Source organism: Mus musculus, chromosome 15, assembly GCF_000001635.26.
Source record: "Mus musculus strain C57BL/6J chromosome 15, GRCm38.p6 C57BL/6J".
In the NCBI taxonomy this organism is placed as follows: domain Eukaryota; kingdom Metazoa; phylum Chordata; class Mammalia; order Rodentia; family Muridae; genus Mus; species Mus musculus.
Genome location: NC_000081.6, coordinates 62,154,097 through 62,173,973, shown reverse-complemented (window position 1 = coordinate 62,173,973; position 19,877 = coordinate 62,154,097). Strand labels below are relative to the sequence as shown.

The 19,877-nt window shown below is 46.3% G+C and overlaps 1 long non-coding RNA gene across 3 annotated transcripts in view; it reads right to left on the bottom strand.

Annotated features, from left to right (window-relative positions):
- The window catches only part of Pvt1 (Pvt1 oncogene), a 222,230-nt gene that overhangs the window by 86,242 nt on the left and 116,111 nt on the right, over positions 1-19,877 (bottom strand). The window contains exon 4 of one of the 3 annotated variants that reach the window (NR_003368.2): positions 13,846-13,977. The exons of the other annotated variants lie outside the window; for them this stretch is intronic. This is a non-coding gene — a long non-coding RNA (Pvt1 oncogene). The remainder of the gene's footprint in view (positions 1-13,845; positions 13,978-19,877) is intronic. 3 annotated transcript variants of the gene reach the window in all.

Genomic DNA, 19,877 nt, shown 5'->3' with positions numbered 1-19,877 from the left:
GACAGTGTGGTACCTGGAGACAGCCACATTATACAATTCCATGTTCCCTTCCCTGTAGACCTCTTTCCTACCCCCCTCCCCTGCAAACCACCCAGGGTATCGGCAGTCAGGACACTAATAAGATCAAGCTTAGTTGGCGCTGACTCAGCATAAAAGCCACTTGAACATTCCATGGAGAAGTTGCCCTTAAACTAGGAGCAGTTGGCTAACTGTCCTTGTCACGGAGCTGGGAGAAGAGGGCACATGGCTCATAGTATATATCCCTCCTACTGAATTCCCCCTCGTAGTTCAGATATACCCTAGCCATAATTTCCTTATCTGGGGTCTGTTGTCATAGTTTTCTGAATGTGCTTGTACCAAAACCCTGCAAGGCTGAGTGGATGTCCGCCTCGACACAGCCAGTGCCCAGAATTCAGTTCCCAGCAGATGCAGGTGAATTCCCCTCCCCAGAAAGTCCTGCTGACTAGTGGTGGACTCAGAAAGATGCCCTCCTGTCCCCAGCACCTCTGTACTCAGCAAGTGGCCACCCACACATCACTGCCATTTATACCAGGAAAGCACTTCTAGTCTGAGTGTCACACTGCAATCACTTTGTGACCCTAAAAGGCCGAGCGCATAGCTTCCTGGATGTTGGTGAGCTCTTCTTATCAGACCCCTCAGAGGGCAGCCCACCATTACCGATCTGCAAGTCCCTTCTCTGGAGGCACCTCATCAAAAATTTCAGCTCTCTGAGTCTCTGTCTTTTTTTCAGCAGTATTCTGGGTATAAAGTGAGTCTTAGCAGAGTTCAAAGCACTTAGACATGTCAGCTACTACAAGCTTTAGACTTCTTCATTGACTCCTAACAGGATTTTAAAACCCCAAAGGTCGGCCCCCTTCTTACTGCATCACATTACCCATGGAGGAGAGTACACAGGCTTAGTTTGCTCATCTGTGGAATGGGTAGGTGGCAGCAATATGCAATAGCAAGACCAAATGAGACATTTGAAGGAAGCCATCCAACAGTGAACAATAAATCAGTATGGCTGAGTTGTTGGTTTCTAAGTTGGCTCTCTGTCTCCTTGGCAATAGGAGAAGGGCAAGGACACAGTAAAGACCACATACTAGCTCCTGACAGAGGAAAAAAAACACAAGGACCTCTTCCCAAGGCAGTCAAACTGTTGAGTGTTTTTAATTGATGTTTTTGATCATACATAAGGAGTGATGTTCTATGAAAATTAGGAAATTAAAGTTTCTAAGTTTCTTCCAAGAGCATGGGGGGAGGGGAGTCCCAGGGGCTCAGTGAAGAGTAGAAAAGTCTCAATCTTACTGTCACACATAGAACTTGTAGAGTCACAGATTCCTACCCTTCCACAGAGATGAGCTAGGGATAAGAGACATGTGCACACAGGGTGACAGGACTCATCTGTCCACTTTGAGGATATCTGTTCAGAAGTCCCTCAGGCAACCCAGCAGAAGGAAGAGGGTAGGGAGGGGGTCAGCCTGCTGCAGATGCTGCTGCTCAGGTTCCCTTGTCATATCACTGCCAACACTGTCCCCAAGAATAGGACAGTAGCTTGCTCCCTGACATCTGACATGGCCAAGCAAACCATGGGTCTGCTAAAGGCCTTTAGGCATCGCAAAATGTCAACTGCTGGGACCCAAAGTTTATGTCATACTTTCTGTGACTAGGCAAAACAAAGGACTCAGTATCTGTGACAGGCAGATCCAGGCCACCCAAGATCCTTAAGAATTAAGAGACAAGAAGGCTGATTGGAAGCCCACTCCTTAGCCCTTTGGCTTTGGTATCTGCAGCAGAATTCCAAGTATGCTCAGGTCCCTCATCCTCTTCTCCACATCATAAGGCCAAAGGTAGGGCCATGTAATCTTCTTTGCAGCAAGGGGGGGGTGGGGGGGGAATATACAATGGCAAAGGAGCTTCAACAAAGATAAGCAGTGCCTGGGTAAGGCAGGGGGTCCATCATTAAAGGATGGAGATGGGAGACACAATCCATCACAACAGAGGCTCACCAGTTCTGTTCTCAGTAATTTAGCTTCCTCATCTGGGGCAGCTGGTTGTTTACTCGGACCGTGAGGCCAAATGGCCGCACAGATGTTGCCACGATCAGTCAGCCATGGGTAGCAGATCTTACACACTGAGCAGGAAACAATGAGCCTGCTAGAAAATAAGTGACCATGGATGGATTTCTCAGGAATCCATCCAAACACCATCTGACCACTGCAAATAGATCGGGCCGGTAGACTGGGGCACCTGTAGCAGCTGAGGAAAGCCAAATACCTGGCTGTTCAACCAAGACGTTTCTGAGCACAGGTGTGATGTCAGAGGGTATTTGCTCTCCCCAAAGAAGGCCCTGAAAAAGATCGAATACAGATACAGCTGGATGGTTCCAGGAGGGTTGGCCCAACCTGGCTCCCATCCTTGCTGAATTCTATGAAATCCATCAAGGCTAAGCATGAAAGCATCAGGGACAATCTCAGGACACTGGCTGCCAGGGGTCAAAATGAGAGTCCCAGTAAGTAGCAAGTATCTCTTCGGTTCTCTGACCCTGACTTGTATTCAAAGATAGATAGCAGCCGTGGTTACCTTCTTGGATGCTGAGGAAGTCAACACAATACAGCCCCAGCTCACAGTAGGGGCTTGATAAGCATTTTGTTATTCTCAGTGTCTAACTGCTGTCACTCATTGATCCTCCTGCTTAGTAAGGAGCTTTCTTAGAGAACTGGGTTAATTCTTACCATGGTGAGTGTTTGCTATCCCAGTGCTTGGTAGTTACAAGCAAGGCTGTTCTCACTCTACTATCTCTTCCCACTGCACCCTCTCCGCCTTCCGACTTCTGCCATATTGTAAGGCAGATGCAGTTGCCCAACCATGAACTAACTTCCCAAAGCCCAGAAACACAAACCTAAACAAGCATCTTTGCTTTATAAGTTACTAAGCCTCAAGCACTTGGAGACTTAGACACTTACTGAAAAGGGGCTTGAAAAGAAATAAATAGACCAAGATGTTTGCTTTGTTTTAAATACAAAAGAGGGACAAAACAAAAACAAAAAACAAAAACAAGCAAATAAAAACCAATAACAACAACAACAACAAAACACCAAAGAAATGAACACATTACTGTGTGAGCCAGCACTGAGCACGAAGCAGTAATCAGTCCCACGCAGCATCATGTTTCTTCCCTGGCACACAGCAGTCACTCATTCCTTGCACATATTCCTGTTTTCAGAAGATAGATGGGCTAAATCTTACAGAGCTGTCCAACCTTTTGCTATTGCGATATGATAGTGTCATCTATGAAAGTAGTGAACTGCATTAACAGCTATCGTAAGACTCAAGTGGCCTATTGGCCACAGGTTAGACACACCTGGTTCCAAATGGCTAAACTAGTATCCTGGGTAACACCTAAGGGTGTCAAAGATTTGATCACTAATTGGTGAGGTCATATATCCTTGACTCCCCAGCACAGCTAAAAAAAAAAAAAAAAAGCCATCGAGGAAAAACACCCTCAAGAAATGCAACTCAGGCAGTGTGTGAAGCCTTTCCTCTGCACAGCGGTGACCTAAAGAGAATGGCAGGGACTGCTATCAGTCCCAGTTAGGGCTTAAGAAGCCAAGGCTCAGAAGAGCCATGAACAGAACATTGGGGCTCCACAGAGGAGAAGCTCGGAGGGGTAGGGGAAGGTATAGCTTCTACAAACTGGGAACTGGAAGACGGGATGCTCTCAGGTCAGTGAGGGCCACTATGATTCTATGGAGAAAGGCTATTTGTCCCAAGAACTCTGGTTTCTAAGCCAAGCTCCCTGAGCAGTAGGCACACATGGGGTCAGGGTAACATCATGTGCGAAGAATGGAGCAGATAACAGGTGTAAACATGGTCACTGGTGAAACTGAGGATTCGGTGAAGTGTGGGAGGAAGAAGGGTCCTAGAAGGTCGATGGTGCCGGTAGATTTCCCTGAACCATGAGAAGCCCGTCATCTCACTGTTGTCCACCTCAAACTTTCCTTTTCATACCTACCCTTGCATTCACCTTTCTTTTATAAGAACCTTCCTACCATAGGGGTGTCAAGTGATGAAGTCACCACCCAAAGTAGTTTCATTTCTCCAACCTCAAAACCCTCCTTTCCTGCCGCACACTCACAGCTTGTCACCCAGAACATCAAAGCCATTGCTTTCCGGAAAGCTTCTCTGATCACCTGGGTGACTTGTGGAGATAAAAACAACCTACCCCACACTAGAGATCATCTACTTCCTGCTATGTCTTGGTCAAGGCAAGAGCTGGAAAATGGGGCCAGAGTGTACCAACAAACACTTCCCAAAGAGTTGTAAGGTCCCAACCCAAAAGCACTTTCTACCAAGGGCTCTTGCCAAGGCAGACAGTTGTACCAAGCTATCTCTGTCTTTTTCAAATAGAAACTATAATGGTCTCATGTTCACTCTGTAGAGTCTCTACTTACTGAACTGTAATGACAGCTCATTTGCATACAGGAAAAGTAAGTCAAGCAGTTACACACACTCTGGGCTGTAGTTTTTGGTGACTCACAGAAGAAAGCGTATAGATTATTTCCATTCGGCTCCATCCTCCAATTACTTAAGTGATGGAAAGTCACAGAGCCAATGGGACCCCTGGGGAAGTTCCAAGCTACTGGGAATTCAAACAGTTAATGTAAGTTTAGCAGGGAGTTTCCCGTGGTGCACAGGTGCACCATCAGGTGGGCCGTGATGGAGAGTCCCACCCCTGAGACACCTCGCACCTCATCTCAAGAAATGATCTTCTAGAAAGACAAGGAAATACCGAGTCCCAGGGCCCATGATCCAGGAAGTCACATCTCCAGGTCTACTCTTCCAGGAAGCCAGTGTTGAACCTACCTCATATTATAAACTTCCTATTTGTAGCCATGGTGCACGACTCGTATAAGGAGCTCAGTAGTAGAACATTGTCCAAATAGTAACCACTTGCTGAATGAATAGTGCTTGGGTGAAAACATTCCCTAAATACTGATTGCTTATTTTGTGCTAGGTACCATGCATCCATCATTAAAAACAGTTGCTTGGTACAACCAACTGACACTCAGCTGCCAGCTTCTTTGGAGACAACTTTAGCTGAACAGGGTCAGACTCAAGTATCCTTCCAGGCAAAGCTACATTGTCACTGATCAACCGTCATGCCACCACAATTCAGGACAGTTCTCAAAGAGCATTCTAGTGTGGTCTATGCAGAGCTCTCTCTGAGGCTATGCTATGCTCAGACACCTTCACAGCTTGATGGCTCCTTCCAATCCTGATTCCTTCCATGCGTTTCACAATTGTTGATCCCAATGTACTCCAGAGTAAGCATCCTGCTTATTAACCTACACACTGATACCTGCCTCAGAGAAAAATTCAGCATGTAAGATGCAGGATCTCATGACCCATCTGTGGTGGCCCAGGCCTGTAACCCCAGCATTCAGGCAACTGAGATATGACGATTAGTAATTCAGGCTAGCCTGGGTTAGATGGAAAGTTACAGGCCAACGAGGGTAGTTTTTTATTTGTTTTTGTTTTGTTTTGTTTGTTTTTTTACTTTGTTTATTTGGGTTTTTGTTTTGTTTTGTTTTTAATGATGGATTCTCAAGGCTCTGTGTTATCACATAAAAGCTCTAGTAAGGCAGGTAACATCCCTATAGATGAGGAAACAATGCATCGACAAGAGTATGGGATTCAAGGCTCACAACTATGACTAATGAGCAGGAGCTATGAAAAAGGTTCAGATCTTCATGTTTGTTGCAGTGTGTGCCTAAGTCCTAGGCCATTAGAGTCATACATGGTCTATCTTTGTTCCCCCAGCACACTATTCATGAAATAGCATAAGCAAAACGTTCCTCATGTGATTAGATGATGATTGGATGGACAGAATGTAATGTAATCATATATTTGTTGAACAAGGAAGTCAGCTGAACCTGCTATAGCATAAACGACCAACCACAGTGATTTGACACTCAGTGTGCAAAGCTTGGTGAACCTTTGGTTGTATAATGTGTAGGATTTAATGGCAAAGATAACAACTAAAGAACTCCTGAAAAACTTCCTGGAGGAGGCATGTGTGATTTACATGATTTGAAAGAAGGAGCGAGGAAGATGTACAAGGACACTGGGTTAATAAACCAGGCCTTTACTTTGCTATCCAATGAACAGGACACATGCTTCACACGACAGTCCAAAAATGCAAAGTGTGGAAGAATTCCACAGCCATAGCCTTCATTACTAGATCAGTGAACCATGGTGTTCCTGCGGTCCCTGTGGAGAGGTCACAGAAGGCCACCAACACATCACTATGGTCTAAATCCTCATTCCTATAGTGATGAGAAACTCTCAAGCTCCTGGAATCAAGGAGATGACAGCTGGCAACCCGAGCTTCAGAACTGATGTGAGATTTCCCAAATTAGCCACCCCTTGAGCAGTCCACAGTTGCTTTGGGTGCCTTGGCTTCCATGGTCGTGAAGTAGAAAGAGCCTCGGAGGCAACCAGGAGCTTCTTCATTCTGAGAAGATAGCCATAGGAGAAGCAGAACCAGCCTTGGGAAAAATCCAGACCCTAGCTTCAGTCTCCCCATTGAAAAGGTACGGACACTTGGAGGACCTCCTTTAGTTAAGATCCTAGAGTCCAACTGACCTCCTTTCTGAGGATAATACTTGAGATACATGGGCTATCGAGAAAGGGAAATGAGAAGAGCTTGGGGCTTGTGCAGACAACGGTCGGTGAGGACAGTGAGAGAGGGTGATGTTTGCTTGAGGCAATTAGGAAACAGGTGATACACAGAGCTAAACGAGAAGGGTGTTCCAGAATCCATTGCTGCCTTTAGCTTATTATTATAGCATATCCCTGAGCTGGGAGCACCTCACTAGCCAAATGCCAGGGCCAGAGGTGGCAGTCAGGGGGGACAGTTCAAAGAACCAAAGTCCAGGGCAGACCTTGATGTCAGTATCAGGTAGCAGACGACGCATATCGCAGGGAGGCAGTATAGCTCAGAATTTAGGCAGAGTTCTCGCTACTTCCTTCCTGTGTAGCATCAGGTATACAGAGTGAAGTTTGCCTCTGAGATTGTGGCCTTTCAGGAACATGGGGCACAGACTCAAGCACCTTAAATGATTCAATGAAAACTAAACATAGAACAATCTGTGTGGATTGCCTTCAACATAATGCAGTAAGTGGATGCTAGGGTCCTCAAGATCCCAGGTTACAGGTCTCTCCTGGTGTGCTTTCCAAGTGTATGCCACAAATCCCTAGGGTTCCACACATCCTCAGAAAGTCTTTTCTGGAGATTCCAGAGTGATGAGGCTACTACAGAGACGTAGCGCACTGTTAGCAACACATCTTTCATTTAGCCAGTTAGTCACATGGATAAGGCCTAAGTTTATGTCAGAGGGTTGAGGGCTTTATGAAAGCATGAAATGGGTATCCTCCACTTTACTAATGACTCAAGAAAACCAGGATGTCGCCAACACTCAACAGGAAAAAGGGGAGCAAGCTGGAGCCACAGGTCAACCTACATAGAGCAAGACCTAAGCCCCAGAAAAAGACTCACGCTCCAGGCAATCGGGATTTCGAAAGCCAAAAGAAGTCCTTAACTCTTCCTTAAGCCAGCTGAACAGAGCAAAGAGGATGTCAAGTGGGAGGTCTAATCCATAGCAGAGAGAGAGGGAATACCGCGTAATACTTCCTTAAGAACAGAATCTCCTAAACTCCCATACCAGGACTGTGCTGTGCTGAAGGAGGAATCCAGCCCAGAGTTCCTGTGAGGTTAACAAGTCCTGAGGTGGAGAAGGAGGCATTGAGCAACACAGACAAGAACTTACTGGCAGGGTTTGTTTCGTTTTATTTTGCTTTCCAACGATCCTTGTGAGTTTTCGCTTATGCCCCACAGAGAACCTCCTCTAAGTAGTTTCATGACACCCCAGTACACATATCCACACACAGGGGTGAGGAGGGAAATACTGACAAAGGAAAAAAAGAAACAAACATACAAATGAGTTCTTAAATATGAAAATGATCTCAAGTGACCCCGGGTCAACTATCAACCTATGAGTCAGCCCAGGACAGGACAGAAGCCAACCATGAATCTCATCAAAGAAGATATCAATCCCAAAGAAGTCACTCGCTGGAGTCACCCAGCCTCCAGTTTGGGGTTTACCATGTGATCACTGTTTTGGGGGTTTTTAATTTATTTTTTTAAATAAAAGCTATTTTATTGCCAATGGCAGAGTAAAATGAGGTTGAAGATGTTTGTGTAAGACAGGTCTGAGTGTGCAACAACAGATGTGGTCATGCGTTTACAGGCAGACATATCTATACAGCAATCCCTCAGTCCCTCTTGATTTTCATACATCTTTTCCATCATAATTAGAAGAAAAAAAAAAAAAGCAGCATTTCACACACGGGCTCAATGTTCAAGTTTCTTCACTTATACTACACTGCCATTGGCTCATCTTGAAGGAATCCACATGGAATATAATATATATCTCACATGGGAAGTATACACAGTGGTAGAGAGGTAGGGGCAGAAGGATCGGAAGCCTTGAGTACAGCTAATGCCAACTTGGTCAACATGAAACCCTGCATCAAACAATGCGAAACGAATGCATCGCTCTGAAGCCCAGGAGGAATCGAAGCAGGAGCACTATAAGGAAGTCAGAGAGAGGACTCAGGGACCAAAGGGCTGGGAGCAATAGCCCCAGAGAGAAACTGCAAATCTCAGCTGAAGTTCCGGTTCCGCTCACGTACACCCAGGTGACTGTGGGCACGGCTACGCATCCAGGCAAACTCCTCTCTTCCTTTGGGACAGCAAAGGTCTAGAAATTCTCTGCTGGGCTCTTCCAGCTACTGTAGGCCTTCCTTGTGCAAAAGGGGCTCCAGCTAGAGAGTTGAAGGAGCTCCAGCATGCTTTGGGGCAGAGAGCAGAGACAAGGTGCTGAAGAAGCCTCAAGGCCACAGGATGCTGTGGGTTAGGCAGGGAGAAGAAAATCAAAGAAAGCTGTCTAGAAAGGTAAACAACTGCTCATACTTAAAACAAACCTTAACAGGAACACATGACTCTCTGACTCTCTCTCACTCTCTCTCTCTCTCTCTCTCTCTCTCCCTCCCACAAAGTAAGAAACCCAAAAATAGTTGAGGGGGTGTATCTCAAAGATTTTTCTTCAGAAAAATCCTGTTTTGCTCATCAAGCAAAGCTGGGGCAGGAGAGAGGAAGAGAAACAAGTGTTAAGTTCAAAGTCACAAAGCCCAGGGGCCAGGGGCCAATTTGGTGGCTTCATAGGTTAAGAATAAGTTGTTTCGGTCCTGGCCTTCAAGCTCTGAAGCAAGTCAAAAAAAAAAAAAAAAAACAAAAAAACAAAAAACAAAAACAAAAAAAACAAACAAACAAACAAACAAAAAACAAACAAACAAAAAAACATCATTTTCACACAAAGGCTCAATGTTGAAGTTCACACACTTGAAGTTAGGCCAACACTACCCCTGGGTCATCTTGAAGGGATTCACATGGAAAAGAATAAAGTAGCTTCTAGAAGCAGCAGGTGTTGGTGTAGGTGAAGGTCAGCATTCTCAAAGAGAGTTGGTAAACAAACAGATGGGGGTGGGGGGATAGATCCTCCCTAGAATAAATATATGTGAATTAAAAAGAGATTATTTTGTACCTATTAAATAACATGTTTTTTTAAAATACTAATCGACATTGGTGGGTGGTAAAGCTGGCATGTCCTCCTGTTAACTGAGGCAGTGTAAACAACCCTATTTAAAGTAATTTGGCAATATGGGTCAAGAGTTATTAAACTGTGGCCTTTGACTCAATAAACCTTCTGCTGAGAATGTGTCCAAATGATTTCCAAGAAAACTTACATGCAGAGAGGTGCACAGCCGCACCCCCCCCCCCCCACACACACACACACACAAAAAAAAAAACCCCAGGTGTAAGAGCAAACTGGAGTCCCTTGTATGCCAACTGGTTTTAAATATAATCAGCTTCACTAACCATGACACACTGATAGAAATGAGCATTGTACGGTGCTTTAATATAAATGATGAAAGTTTAAGATATAAACATGATTGGATGAAAAAGAGATGACAAATAATTCTCTACCTCCATGCCTATATATGATAATTAAGCATGGATGAAACCCTAAAGCCCTAAAAACGACTCAGGATATGGGAAACGGACAAACTCAGAAAGCATCAAAGGGCAAGTTGAAGAAAGCAACCTTGCTGGGCATGGAGGTACACACTCAGAATCTCCATCCCAGGAAGGCAGGGAAGCAAGTCTTAGGGGTTCGCTGGCCAACCCATCTAACATAATTAGTGAGCTCCAGACCGATTCGAGAAGCTGTTTCAAAGAAAGTGATGGCATTCCTGAAGACAATACTCTTAAGTTATCCTCTAGCCTCAATACAGATACAGGAACATGGTCTCTAGGGAGAGAAAGCAGATGTGGGTGGATGTGGGTGCAGTCAGCGCCATGTCAGCTTATTGAGCCCTGCAGTATACAGGTGGATCCAACAGTCTCTGATAGCCTCAGCTCTGAGAGGTCCGGGCCTCTCCTTCCTACAGTGTTCAGATAAGAGTAGAAAAAAACCCAGATCTGCATATGAACGGATGCTAACTGATTCCCACAAATGTTCGTGCAACACCTCACAGGGAGGTCTAGATGCGATTTCAAAACTCAGCAACCTGAATTAAGCCTTTTTCTGAAAGGTAACTGAGACCAGCCTCTGCAGTGGGGTGCTTAAGAGCATGGATAAATTTAGGTTCCTGCAAATTGGGGTCCAAGTGGGATTCCAGCCCATCATAGAATCCCGACAGACTGCTGTCTGCATAAAATACAGGCAGAGACAATCAAACCAGAGGTGAGCACTTAACCTAAATCTAGTCCTAATGCCTAGGCAACCAATTCTGTGCCTCTGGCCACATTCAATTTATCTCAGAAACCTGCACTGTTTTTATACCCATAAATGGGGACCTTCTGGTATCTTTTCTCCTGAGCAGGCTGATTACCCCCCCCCCCAAGATTTTACAGACCATGTACATATAATGTATAGCAAGGGCATATACAGGCAAGAGTTTCACCTTGTGGCTTCCAGGGGCAACCGACGTCTAGTTCTTCCCTGCATAATGGTATCTGTTTATCAGGTCTGTATCCTAGTATAGGTATATTTCAAAGCTGATTAAATTGGGCTGAGAAGATCTAACTCATAAAAAATAAAAGTGATTTCTCTCCAAAACTCCAGGGCCAAGAGTACAGGAGGCAGGAGTCCTTCTTAATTTGTTTAGGCCATGGTTCAATAGCTGCTTTTGGAACGAGCCAGGGCTCTGTGGGTAACTGGCAAATGGCAAGAGGTTCCCTGACTACTTACTTGCTGTTCAGTCCAGTGACTTTCTCTGAAATGGGAAAGCAGGCCAGTGAAGGTAACTTACCCACAGAGGGCAAAGGGAGCACCTAACCAACGCTGGGGGGGTGACAAGAATGGAATTTGCCCCCTGCGTGCTTCAGTGTGCAGCTTCCAGGTCCTGTTGGGGCCTCTGCAGCGCTGAGGTGCTGTTGACAACCCACAGGAGACACCCTGCCTCTCCCTGTTCCGTGGAGGAAGACAAGCACGCCGAGGCTGGCTTTCTCAAGAGCGGACCAGGTGAGGAAAGGCTTGCTATTCCATCTTCAACACTCTCACCTGCTGGGAATTTCCTTTGGCAAGACTATCAAAGGACTGCTTCTCCTTTTACTCTTTGTCTCTCAGGAGTCCCCGGCAAATGCCCCTGAGCCTGTAACAGCCTGTCTTCTCAGCACCCTGGCAATGGGTCAAGAATGCTTCCTGCATGTGACCCATTGTCATGCCTGTATCTCTCATGGTCCTGTCAGGACTAGGCTTAACCCCCACTTTCCAAATGAGGAAATCAAAGCCATGAGAGTCAGGCTCCTTGTCCAAGGTCACCCAGCAGCCTGCCATGGGTTCTAGAAGCTGGGCTCTAGCATTCAACCCTGAAAGGTCATGGCTATCTCCTTTTCTAGAGTCTTCCTTCCAGTCATAAAGTATTATTGGAATCCCGATTTAATCCCAGGGGTAATGGCTAACATCAATTGCTCATGTAACAGAATCTAGCGTCTCCTCGAGACAAATTTCCAGAAGATCTGTGTGAGAGAGTTTCTAGACTGGGTTAAGTTGAGTAACTTAAATAGTTTAAGGTTAAGAAGGAAGACTCACTCTAAGGATGAACAGAACCATGCCATTGGTCAGGATCCTGAACTAAATGAAACTGATAAAGCAAATAGAAGGCCAGTATAGGCATCGCTCTCTGAATTACAAATACAATGTGATTAGCTACTTCATGCTCCTGCCTCCGTGCATTCCCCACTACGGAGAACCAAACTGTAAGCCAAAAATAAACCCTCCCTTGGCTTTTGTTGGGTATATTGTCACAGTAATAATAATAGTAATAAAAATAAAATTAACTTACATATCAGGCCAGGCAGGGGCTAGGGATACTCCATGGGAAGATGGGAAGAGATATGTCCCATGCTCTCTATGATCACCAATGCAAACTCTTACCCAGCAATCCCCAAGTGATGGATTTGGAAAAGCCTCTCCTAGCAGCGTGGGCCTGGGTTGTTGCCTACTGGCAGAGGTATGCAGGATAAGCTTAGCCTATGAGGTCAAGGAGAGCCGCTGTGAATGCCAGCTGCTCGCTCACCTGCTGCTGGCCCTGCTCGCACTGGCATGCTCTGAGAAGCAAGGAAATACTGAGAAACGGCCCGCAGAATGCTCCACATTCTGCAAAGAAGAGCTCAGCCCCGGTACCGGAAGAGCAGCTTACAGCAGGGACTGGCCAGTTTTTTTCCTTTAAGGGACAGAAACCTTTCTGACTCTGTAGGGCACAAGCTCTCTGCCATGACTGGACTCTGCCCCTAAAGCGACAAATCAGCACAGAAAAAATAGAGGAGAATGGGTATGGTTGGAGTCTAATAAAACTTTATTTATAAATCAGGAGGCCTGTTTGTATGCTGACCACTGTGCTGTGGTGGCTAAGAGGTGACAAGAGGGGTCATATCAAAAACCACCTAAGAACCTGCTTTTGGCCCTTTTAGAATATTAGTACCTCAAGGTACACATCACATTTCATTTTTATTTTTGGCTGGAGAGGCAGACTTTTCCAGTCTACTTTTCAATAAGGTGGTTTCAGGCTTTGGGGCATTTGAGAACTACCAGTTCATCTCCCATCTTCATAGATGAAGCTGGCATTGAAAGCAATTATAGAGGATTGAAATCCCCTGTTTCCATCTTCAGAGGAGATGACTGCCACTATGTCATCCCTAACCCAGGATGGACCTCCATCTAAGCTTGGGATTACAGCATAAGCTCCTCCCAGGGTGCCCATGAACGTTTCTGAGCCTCGTGGCAGCTGCTTCATTCAACAGAAGCGCACTTTGTGGTTCTGTGGAATGTACGCAGTGAAGCACACATCCACCTCTGGGTTGATCTAACACCTTTGTGCCCCATATTGGGACTGAGGTCAGGATCTGGGGAGCTCCGTGGTCTGGATTCTAATGTTTCTAGGCCTAATTCCAAGATCTGAACTTCTCCAGCCCCCTTTACAAGACCATTGGCAGCTAAACTTTTGTTTCCAGTCCACAGCCTGGATTGTGGATGGATTTCCTTCTGTGAAAAGGCCCAGGTCTGGCTTTTTATTCAGTAGAGAGCCCTTCACTGTCTCTGCATTCGTCTGTACATCTGTCAGCAGCAGCAGAACAGTCCTTCTGTAAGAACATCTAGCCTGCAACCAGTCCAGCATGCATGCCCTACCAAGTCTCCAAGAACAAGCACAGCATACCTTAGATTCCCATGCCTCTCATCCTCCAAGGAAGCTCTTCTTGAGCATGCTGGGGACTTCATTTCTGCATCAGGGACCAAGAGGTACACTTGAATTCTCAATGGCCACCTCAATCAGGCAGTGTCCCAGCCCCTAGGATAAAGGTAATGATGTCTGAAGATACTCTGGGAAAATTCTCTTGTATCAGGGGTTTCCAATTCACCAATGTCTGTCCCAGGCTAGATGGCCCCCTTCCTCACCAACCAACCCCCTGCATTTGTGTGTTTCTTCAGGGATGGCAATCAAACCAGGGCTATGTGCTCTACCACTAAGCTATGCCTTCGAGTTCACCTCCACCACTGCCAGTTTCTTCCTTTTCAGTGATGTTTCCATAATGCAGAGACCTCAGGTGTGTAAAAAGCCATACTCATCCTCTACTTAAAAATCCATTGCACTCTCTACGCTCAGCCAGAATTTAAGAGGTCCTCTCAAAGTCTGGTTTTTGCTCACTTTTTCCTACCTTCCTTCTTCTACCTCTCTCTCTCAGCATAAGTCCAACCGCAAGCTCCTCTGTGTGCTGACCTGTTCCCCGAATCACACTCAGAACCTTGGCTGGAATGGCATGCTTGCCCATCTAAGCTCTCTCCAGTCAGAAGACCCAGAATGTTCTCTGGGAAAAAGTGTGATAATTGGTTTCTGTAATCCCTGAATGCAGAACAGTGCTTGGCTTTAGTATGTGTTCAATGTCCACGATGTGTAACACCACATTCTGAAGTCTCCAGTGGCTGCAAACAAGGACAATGCTTATTGGGACTTAAAAAAAAAAAAAAAAAAGGTGACCTCTGCCTCAGTTTCTGCATCTGCAGAGTGAAGAAAGACTCCAGAAGTGGGCTGACAGGAAGGAAGTACCTCAAAGCCAGTCCTGCAGAGGCCCTCCTAGATAAGTGCTCTTTCTCTCTATCTCTGGCCTGCTGATCTGGCTATCTGGGGACATCCATCCAGAAGGCTCCCTGGTGACAGGCTCTGCCCGCAAAGATCCTATCTCTCACCAACGGAACTTCAAAGGCATCTTTATCGTCAGGACCCACCTCAGGAAGGTGGATTCCTAAGAAACTTCTCCTGGTAAGCCTTTTATTCTGGGCCGACCAGGCACACCCCGCCTGGCCTTATCTGTAGTGTCCCTAAACTGTTGTCTTTCCAGGAAGGGTGTCTCCTATCTACAGCCCTCCAGGAGGCAGAAGACCAGAAAGGCCACAGAAGCCTGGCCTCCAAGGCTGGAGTCTTGGCTACCTACAACTCTTCAGCTGATGCCTTGAGACAAATAAGGCCACCTTTTAGAGAATATGGCTCCTGCAACTTCATAAACTCCAGTAATTAGGGCTGGGATGGAAATGAGGGTGGCCTGCAGAATGTCTGCTTAAAATGGTTCCTTGTAGCGAAATAGTAGGGTGGTAAAGCTGGGGAGAAAGTTTTCCAGGAAGTTGTTCTGCAAAAGGTGAAACTGCTGGATACAAGAGACCCTTCATGCTGGTTGGGGAGGATGGGAGCCATCAAAAGTGAACAAGAGGAGGTAAGCATGAGGCCCACTGCAGCAAAAGATCCATTCCTCGCCTGGGAATAAGCTCAGTAGGGGTCTTCTCTGGGAGCTGAGCAGGGTGCTGCCAAGCTTGACAAGATAACCTAAGGGCTGACAAAGGTCCTCGCCTTCCTACCATTACTGGACAAGTGTGTGGAAGAGTACAAAGTGGAACTCCCTGCCTCCTTCCCTGAGGACTCTGTAGTACCAAGGCTTTCTCTTAGAGCAAATCCCACATCTCTTCACAGCCATATGCCCAGAGTCTAGAGCAGGGCTTCAGGAGTGTCTTCATAATGATGAACACGCTTAGAGGGAAGCATTGGGGAGACAATTAGCAGAATCACCAACCACTGTGGTTATGTGTGCCTCCTCCCTTCCCCTCCTCCTTCAGAGAGACACCAACACCTAGGCACACTCACTTCACCACACTCCTACCAACCTTCAGTCTTAAAAGCATATGTGACAAGGACATGAGAACGCTGGCCACATGCTAGATTCTGATCTTTGCCATGAAGACAGCCTTGGATTATTCACTGATGCCCTCAACTGATTGATGATGCCCTGTTTCCATAGTATCCAACTCACAGTGAGTTACAAAGATGGTACTCACCCAGTTCGGCTTGGCTCCATGGTACCCATGCCTACTAGCAGATTACTATTTCCACCAGGGAGACTGCAAACACTTAGCTATGAAGAACAAATGCCCAGCATCCCAAACATCCAAGTATACTTTGTACTTTGGGGTTCTAAGTTCATCCTGGCTCTGTGTCTTACTTTCCCAGGCGAATAAGCTTCAGGCTTGCCAGTGTACAACATAGTTTTTACAACAGCTGCCTCCCCCAAAACCTGGATCAAGTCAAACAGAAAGCAGGAAGCTTTCTAGAGTTAGCACAAAGGGTGCTAAATGATTATATTAACATGAATTACAGCTCCCATGACCCTCAGATCAGTCACATCCATATACACCCATACAGTCCCCAGCCACCCTGGTTTCTATGTGCCCCACTCCTATTTGAGACATTCTGCTTTGATCAGTCAGCTGAAATCTTGGTGCCAGGAAATTCAACACCAGGGTCAAGATCTAAGAATGCATCTGTCCTTAAGGTTGCACAAGCTGTGCCCTGCTCTGAAGTTTCAGCCTGAGGAACACGAAACAGCAGAGCACCTGGGAGTTATGCCCCACACCCCACTTTCCTGAAAGCCTGTAGGAGGCTGCCCGCGTGAGTGCACCTGTGTGTGCAAACTTCCGGTCACGGCAGCACCTCAGCAAAGTCACTGCACACTCTTGCACACCAAGGAGAATAATAGGCTATGGACTCCTAGACACATCACTGGCCCAACTCTCAATCTAGTTACCTGTAGGTAACTAGACACAGGGTAGCCCCGATTTGTAGAAGACACACCTGAAACCCAAGTGTGAGAAGGGGTTCATATCACAAGCGGTACCTGTTTGCTCTTCCCAGTGCTTAGGAACAGAATGTAGATTCTGCCAAGCTTTGCAAATAACTGTCATTTGACATCTCTGAATCTAAGAGACTGTCCTAACTTCTAAGGTAGAGTCTGGCAGTGGTTTAAAAAGTTCCTTGATCCTATCTGATATCTACAGGGAAGAATAGTGATGGTGGTTGTGGTGATAGGGAGGAGGAGGAAGAGGAGGAGGAGAAGGAGGAGGAGGAGGAGGAGGAGGAGGAGGAGGAGGAGGAGGAGGAGGAGGAGGAGGAGGAGGAGGAGGAGGAGGAGAACAGTATTTACTGTAACACCTGGGGCCCATGAAAGTCATTCCTTTTTCTTTCTTTCTTTTTTTTTTGGTGGTTTTTCGAGACAGGGTTTCTCTGTATAGCCCTGGCTGTCCTGGAACTCTCTTTGTAGACCAGGCTGACCTGGAACTCAGAAATCCGCCTGCCTCTGCCTCCCAAGTGCTGGGATTAAAGGCATGTGCCACCACCACCACGTCATTCTTTAAAAAAGAAAAAAATCAACAGTAGAACCAAACTTTTACTGACAGTTGCCTCCATTGTGTGGGTAGACCAGTTTTTCATCATTTTGCAAATGACCTGCAGGGGCCCGTCTTCCTTTCACTACAGAAAATACAAGGAGGTAATGGAGTCCTCACTGTGCCAACTTCACTGAGTGGGAGGCAGAATAAGATATGCAGGGTAAGCCTACGGTAGCCCAGATGCTAGCACTGAACTGGTCCATACATGGGCTTTGATGGCATTGAGTAAGGGCAGGGAACAGATCCCCATGGCTACAGTCACAGCTGTAGCTACAGCCTTCACAAGTCCAGCTCAGGATCCTCCTTCCAAGGTTGGGAGAAGAGCGGTTGGAAGGCTCAGCCCGAAGCTGCGGGCTAAAGACAGGGCTTCCTTTGGGCATGGATGGATGTCTTTTTCCATTCTTAGTGGCATGCTGTTGTTATGAATGAAATCAGTCACCCAGACCCACTGTAACAAAAGAAGATAGACAGTGAGTAAATTCAGCCTTGGAGCTGAGCACCAGCTTCAAATTTAACTCTTGCATGAAATACCTAGATCCCTAGTCCAAGATACTTGGTGCCCTTCACGAGGTGTTACATCTGCCGAATGGAAACAGTGCCGATAAAGACTATGAGATGCCACACCAGAGTTTCAGAGGCTCCCAAGGCCAATGTGCTTAGTAACGTGGAACCTAATTGCTAACAGCCTATTGCTGTTTGTGGATTCGCTTGCAATGGAAATGAAAACATTGCCTATAGAAATCTTGACTTTAACCACTGATGCTGCCTAAATGTCTTTGTTGGCCTGGGGGGTGGGGGGGGGGACCATGAAAAAGCATCAGAGGCTGCGCTGTAGCAGGCTTTTTCTCCTTGGCCTGCTTGTGCATGACACCTCCCACTGGCCCCCCACCCCCACCCCCACCCCCACCCCCGTGCTGTCTTCTCTTGTTCAAACATCCCTATGCTGGTCAGACTGGATGGCCCCATCCCAATGATTTCATGTCACTTTCACGACCTCTTTACAAATGCTATCTCCAGATCCAGACTTGTTCAAAGACATCACAAGTTCCAGCCAGGACACAGAGCACCATGTCACCTCATCTTGCTAAGCTCTAAAAGCATCATAAATTCCCACACAATTTATTCCAGCCATTCCAAGTATAAAACAGGAGAACTGACGACCTGTGCCCATGGGTGATGTCAGCAAAGGGATGAGCTAAGACATCTGAAGTCCCAACCAAAAAGAGAAACTCAGTCACTGTCACATGGGGAAATCGCTGTGCTAGGAAGGGCTCTGAATCCTTATTCCTCAGCCAGGCATGTGGTGTATAATTGTAATCCTGGCACTCTTGCACTGGAAGCAGGAGTATGGATGCCAGCCTGTCTAAGTAGCAAGACTTGGGCTCAACAAACAATATGAAGAAGAGAGATAGAGAGGCTTGACCAGCCAGCATCAGTGCCCTAGCCCTATGTGCTAACCTGAGGGGCACAACCAGCATCAGTGCCCTAGCCCCATGTGCTAACCTGAGAGGCATGACCAGAATCAGTGTCCTATCCCCATGTGCTAACCTGAAGGGCATGACGAGCATCAGTGCCCTAGCCCTATGTGCTAACCTAAGAGGCACAACCAGCATCAATGCCCTAGCCCTATGTGCTAACCCATGTGAGACAGATCACTTGGAAGAGTGTGAAAAAACCAATACAACATGGAAGCAGGTGGATGCTGTTGGGTACAGTAGCACATGCCTTTGACCCCAGCACTCAGGAAGCAGAGATAGGAGGATCTCTACATTTGAGGCCAGCCTGATTTACATACCAAACTCTGGACAGTCAGGACTGCAAAAAAAAGACCCTGTCTCCACGAACAAATAAAAATAAACAAACAAACAAGAAATTTAAAAAAAAAATTAAAGGAAAAGGTAGTGGCCGAGGAGTAGCAGCAGCAGGTCAGTTATAAGTGAAGTCTGACTGGGCCAGCACTACTCACAGCAAAACCTTGGTGTAACTCAAATCCGGACATTCCCAGGCATCTCTCACTTCTAGGAATGATTCTCAGAGACTATTCTAAAGCCCGTGTAGAAGGCTGACAGTAACAGCTGGTTAGTACGACCCTACGGGCAAGTCTTCCGGTTTGCTTTTGTGTAGCACACATTGATGGTCTTGCTTCCAGCTCCGAAGAACATTCAAGACCATCATTGTTTCAGGCTTTGTATCTTGTCCACAGACCTTCAGGCAACCTGCTTGACCAGCTTTGCCCTGTTCTCTCTTCATCTCTGATCACTAAGATTGTATTGGCCAGCAGCTTTGACCCCTGTCACCAGAGTATGAATCCCATTCAATACACAAAAGACAGAGAACATCTAGAAGTGCATGTAGAATTGATTTACAACAGAATTCCTAGTCCTTAATCAAGCAATTTATTTTTTTATTTTTTATTTTTTGAGAAAGGGTCTTTTCCTAGACTCTGGTCTACACTCTCTATATAGACCAAGATGGTCTCAA